The sequence below is a fragment of the Halyomorpha halys genome, unplaced genomic scaffold, assembly GCF_000696795.3.
Source record: "Halyomorpha halys isolate HHAL.00 unplaced genomic scaffold, Hhal_1.1 Scaffold1936.1, whole genome shotgun sequence".
In the NCBI taxonomy this organism is placed as follows: Eukaryota; Metazoa; Arthropoda; class Insecta; order Hemiptera; family Pentatomidae; genus Halyomorpha; species Halyomorpha halys.
In genome coordinates this window covers 126,833-132,662 of record NW_027114337.1, presented here as the reverse complement: position 1 = coordinate 132,662, position 5,830 = coordinate 126,833, and the positions used below count along the sequence as shown (strand labels likewise).

The window sequence follows — 5,830 nt, the reverse complement described above, 5'->3', positions numbered from 1 at the left end:
CCGGTATGGAGGAAGTGGCTGGAGTCCGGAGAGTTCTTCATGGCATCGGGTACTCTTCCTTGAACTAATTTCCTCCGAAGTGTTTCGCCCCTCTCCTCCTGTTTTTTGAGACGGAGGCTCCTAATTAATCTACGTCTGTCGGAGGCTTTTATTATGGTGGCACCATACTTTATCTCTGGAACGTCCTCAAGGATATCCCATAGAACGCCCATCCGCCCGGAGGCCTGTCTCACTTTTGTCCAGGTATCTGACACTTGACTGGACCTCTCTTGCATTTCCTCCGTCACCAACCCTGATAGAAATGCTTGTGGATTAGGTTGGCGACCCGCTTTCATCCGAGCCATGGTCGAATCCAAGAGATCTAGGCAAGCCATCTGACGGAGCTTTTGATCATTCGACGTAAGAAGCTTGAAGGCTCCGTCGACGAGTGCCAGATCGCTTTCCTCTGCAGCGATCGGGATTCCACAAAGCCCTTCCGATCTGGCCCCGTATAGGTACTCGTTTGAGGCCTCAACTGGCAGGTTGAGCACTTTCTTAATTCCAGCCCTGATTGTTTCGTCTACCCTAGTCCAATCCCCCTTGGGGAATTGGCCATTTCTCATCTGAAAGTTTAGCGCTGGGTAGACGAAAGTCCTAAGTGCATCGATTTTCTGCCACGGGGCCAGCTTGGACGTCAGGATTGCCTCCGCCTTCGCCACTATTTCCTCCATACTAGCCTTAGGAGGCACCGCCCGGAACCCAACCGGGACGCCCAGAAAACTCTGCACATCGCCCTCCTGTAGATAGTCGATATTCGTTCCTTCTATATTAAACAGAGAATCACGGATCCCCACAGGTGTCTTACCAGATAAATGCATTGACCGGCATTTTGTGGGATTGATCCGCAGTCCGATCTTGTTCAGTGCCTCAGCTACTTTGTCGATCTGTCTCTGAAGGCCCTCTGGACTGGATGAGAGGAGGGCGATATCATCGGCATAGGCTAGGACTGTGTGCTTATCACCGGAGTTCAGCGCTTGTATCACGTGATCTATCCCTAGGATGAAGAGGAGCCCACTTAGTGGGCATCCTTGCTTAATACCTCTGTTTATTCTGATAGGATCAGAATCGCCAGAGGGGGTGCTTATAGTGGTGAAGGATTCTGTGTAGATGTCTCGGATGATCTCCACCAGTGTATTTCCTGCCCCCCTCATTTCTAGTGCTCCGGTTATACAGGCATGAGGGATGGATCCGAATGCATCTGAAATGTCCAGCCATGCGGTGCAGAGTTCGCTCTTGTTTCTTCTTGCAGCTACCATCCGTTGGCGGAGAACAAAGTTGTGCTCGAAAACTCCATCATAAGCGGTGAACCCTTTCTGGTAGGGTGACAGGACCTCATGGACCCTACACCAGGACGTTATCCGGTCAGTCAGGACTCCAGAATAAATTTTGTATATCGTCCTGGTGAGGGCAATCGGTCTATAATCCTTTATCTGAGAGGGAGATTTAATTTTGGGAAGAAAAATGGTCTTGGAGTCCTTCCATTCAGCAGGGACCCTGCGGTGCTTGAGGCAAATGTTAAAAATGAGGGCTAATAGCTTGCCCTCAGGGTCTACCTTCCTCCAAGATCTATAGTCGATACCATCTTCACCCGGGGCCGAGTTCTCAAACCGTCGTAGGCGGTCAACTACCTCTTCGGGCGTAAAAGCAGTCATGACGACTTCATCCCCCGCCCTCGGGACCCCATCGAGCACACTGGCATCGAACTCTCCCAAAATGTCTCCCTCCAGAAGCGCAGTTAACTGATCCAAGGGAAGGTCGCACTGCACGGAGGGCTCCCCCATTACCATTCTGACAGCTTTCCGTCTGTTAAGACGATAGATCCGCTGGATGGTGCTGGGATCAGAGGGGTTAGCAGTCCGTCTCCCTGGTCCTATTCTCTCCTTCATTCGAATCTTACATATAAGACGGACCTTTTCTATTATTTTGATGAGTAACCCCTCAAAAGCTATCCATGAGTCGTTCCCCGCATCTAATTTGTAAACCTCCCTCAGATCATTTCTGTACTGTTTCAGCAAGGCATCCTCTTCTTCTTCAGGAGCACATCTTCTTAAGGATGCCCTGATTGCTCCATGGTTACTCCTGGCACCCTCGAGGTCATCGTCACAGACACCTGAAGGCATCACTTGCCCGTCCTCTACCATCAAGTGCGGGGACTCTGGGATAGGTGCAGCTGTAATGGGGGTTGCCGAATCTACGATGCAACTATTGGTATCAACTTCTCCCACTACAGCCACCTCTTCTTCCACCCGGTCAACGTTTCCTTCACCATTGATTGGAATCGGTGATATGACGAGGGAACGATTGACGAAGCTTACTTGTGTCTGTCTCGAGGTACCTGGAGTGAGCACAGGTGAGGGTTCAATAGCGGTCACTTCTCGTTGAACGGGCGTTGGTGTATTGCGCCTTACTACTCGTCTAGTGGGTGCATTGTGTGATAACATGGTGTGATTGTATAGGCCCCGGGATGCTGTGAAAACATCCCCGCATTGAGTACATTCCCAGACGTGCCCCGTAATTTGTACAATTGGAGAGTCCACATGCGCTAAGCACGGATGTGAGGTTATCTTAGGTTTCTCTGTGATATAACCATCACAAATACGGCAAAAATGACGAGGTTTAATGCCTGGGCGACCGTGCCCAGCAGAAAAGTGGCGTGTAAGTGATTGTAGCCCTGAAGTCCATACAGTTGATGTGTATTCCTTGCCACAACCGGGCACTGGACATAAAGTGTAACACTGTCCATTAGCAAGTCTAGGTAAAGGGTGACACACCAATAGGTGATCATCCTCTAACCGGAAATAAATAGACATTACTGAACACTTAAACAGACAACAACACTGTATAATCACTATTATCTTGCTTGGGTATACGCGCCTAACCTATACTACACTACTACACTTTGATACCAGAGATTAAACTGATAAGAACAGATACTACACTTTGATCTTAGCCGAAAGGGCCGAGAAGCGATGACTTCCGGCTAACTCGATCCACAGTATCATTCTCTAAAGCCTTCTGGGAATAGTGGGAGCAAAGCGGTAGTCCCAACGTGAGCATTAGCTTCACGAAGCATGATGAAGTTTACAATTTATTCCTTTTCTGGATAATATCTTCGTCCTGGAACTCTTAAATAATCCTCATTTAACTCCTTTAACTAAAATAAAATATAAAAAAGAAATGCGTATTGGTTAGGTACCCTGAACGTAGGCCTGTGCTGCACCCTCTTCGCGATTAGTCGAACCACCGCATGACTACATCTCGAGCGGTAACGGCACCGTCTCCTTCCATGAAATGTTCAATGTTGACCACCTATCTATAATTATTAAATTAATTATTTATTAATATTTTACAAATGAAGTTAATAGAGGTAATTAAATATTTTTAGTCAGAAAAGTTAAAATTGGAAAACCAAGATGGAGGGTAAAAATGCCTGTAACAAAACATCCTGTGATTCCTGCACATTCTTTTACACTACTCAAGTAGGCATGACTTAATCTTTCAATACGAACACGAAGAAATAATACAATTTATAAGTCAGTATTATGAATTTCAACCACTTATCTTTTCCTATAGTAAAAATAATAAAAAAAAAAAACTGGTGATCGCCCCTGCTCAAGAAAATAATTATTTGATGAATTTAAAAATGTGATAACGCTTTATTATTCCTCATAAAATAAGGGAGAAAGCTCAAAACTCAAAGTATTTCTTCTATAGTGAATGCTACTCATATAAGTATACTGGTTATACTAAAAATAAATAAAATCGTTCATTCAAGTAAACTTGGAAAGGATTAATAATTCAATACCAACAAGAACCATAATCATTATTGTACAGATTACAGACTAATAAATGGTGATATCATACCTTGAAGTAGAGAGTCCTGTGGGTGAGAGACTCCATTTATTGCTGAATGGAATGAGTAATTTTGGAATGAGGATTAAGAAGCTTCATGACTCAAAGTCTACAATCATGTCATGGAAGATTATTGACTCGAATAAATTGAAGATTGGTGGCGTACTAGAATTTTAAAGGCCATTCCCGGTAGTACTGCAACACCGGGTCGACCCATGACGGAGGTGGAGCAAGCCCCAAGCACTCTGCCGTTTTCCAAAAATCAGTTTAATCTACTGGACTCCCGATGGAAGTTATACCAGAGATTAAGCTGATAAGAACAGATAAAATAGATTTATTTTAAATATACATTTTGTACAGTGGTCTAACTGGCATGCTTAGATTATTCTAACATTCATAAATATATATATATATATATATAATTCATTTCTTCTTTCATTTCTTCTTTCGTAATCACCTTATTCCATTCCGGGGTTTTTGCCTAGCCAGACTCACCGTCGCTTCCCGGCCTAACCCCGACCAGTGACTCCACTGACTCCAGGCCATTCCCGGTAGTACTGCAACACCGGGTCGACCCATGACGGAGGTGGAGCAAGCCCCAAGCACTCTGCCGTCTTCCAAAAATCAGTTTAATCTACTGGACTCCCGATGGAAGTCATACCAGAGATTAAGCTGATAAGAACAGATTTAATGATTTATTTTCAAAAGTATTACAGAGGTTATTCAATACACGAATACAAAATACTGTACAAAGAAGTAAATATGTATACAAATGTGAAACAAATACAAACTATATAAGAACAGTACAAAAGTGAAACAAATACAAACTATATAAACGACAAAAATGAATGAAGAAAAACATATAGCAGTGGTTCCGGTGCGGCCTCCTGTTCCTGGTCCAGCTCAGGTCGATTCCATCTATATGGACGCTGAATACGGCCGGAGAGGTGCTCCATATACATACAACGGGACCAAGCAATAGTCTCGCAGGTCACTAGCCGCTTAATTTTCTTTAGGAACGCCCTAGTGGTGATTCCTCTGAGGAACTTATCATTTTCTGGGTCCCACGTTCCTAGGGCGCCCACCACTATAGGTGCTATCTTAACTTCCCTGTACCTATTTCGTAAGGAAGTCTTTAGGGCGTCGTATTTATCTTCCTTCCTTTTCCTTGCCGACTCCAACGCTTCTTTCCGGTTCTCGAAGGGGACGGTGACGTCTATAACCAAGGCTCTGTCTCCCTTAGTCAAGAGAAGGTCCGGGCGCAGGCCGGAGTCGTCGACCGCTTGATTCAACCCTACGTCAGCGTATCCACGCCGTCTCTTCCAATCGGGTGACAATGGCGTAATGCCTCTTCTGGCGCAGCTCTGTGTGCACATTGCACTGGCCCAGCACATGTGCTGGGCATTCATTACTGAAAATGCACCGTCTGCAGCCCATATCGTGGTCGTCTCCGTATCTGCGATGTCCATTCAAAGGGACCAACTGGAGCCTTGCCCTGTGTATGAATCTTCAGTCGGCAAAGGAGTGGGAATCGCTCAAAAACTCTGTCATAAGCGGTGAACTCTTTTTGGTAGGGAACAGTACCTTATGGACCAGGACGATATCCAGTCAATCAGGCAATCAGTCTATAATCCTTTATTTGAGACGGAGATTTACCTTTTGGAAGGTATATGGTGTTGGAAGGTATATGGTCCTTCCATATCTATGTACTATTTTTTTATTTATACAACTTTACTTACCCATTTGTATGATAAATTTCATTATTCATTCGTATTGTTCAATATGACTACTTTTTGGACACTACTTACGTTGTTTATCTTATACCTGTCTTCTTACCTATATTATATTATATTTCATCTTTCATTGTTATCAATCTGTTATTGTCTAATTCCAAATTTATTAATCTATTATTTTTTTTTTTAATTTTATGTTTCTATGA

General features: G+C 44.2%; 1 non-coding gene and 2 pseudogenes across 1 annotated transcript; all 3 read right to left on the bottom strand.

Annotated features, from left to right (window-relative positions):
* Positions 1-2,898: 2,898 nt before the first annotated feature.
* Positions 2,899-3,010, bottom strand: LOC112211337 (U2 spliceosomal RNA; annotated as a pseudogene).
* A 1,051-nt stretch (positions 3,011-4,061) lies between these two features.
* Positions 4,062-4,238, bottom strand: LOC112211336 (U2 spliceosomal RNA; annotated as a pseudogene).
* A 185-nt stretch (positions 4,239-4,423) lies between these two features.
* LOC112211335 (U2 spliceosomal RNA) lies at positions 4,424-4,613 on the bottom strand. The gene has a single exon (XR_002945559.1). It is a non-coding gene; the product is annotated as a U2 spliceosomal RNA (small nuclear RNA).
* Positions 4,614-5,830: the final 1,217 nt, after the last annotated feature.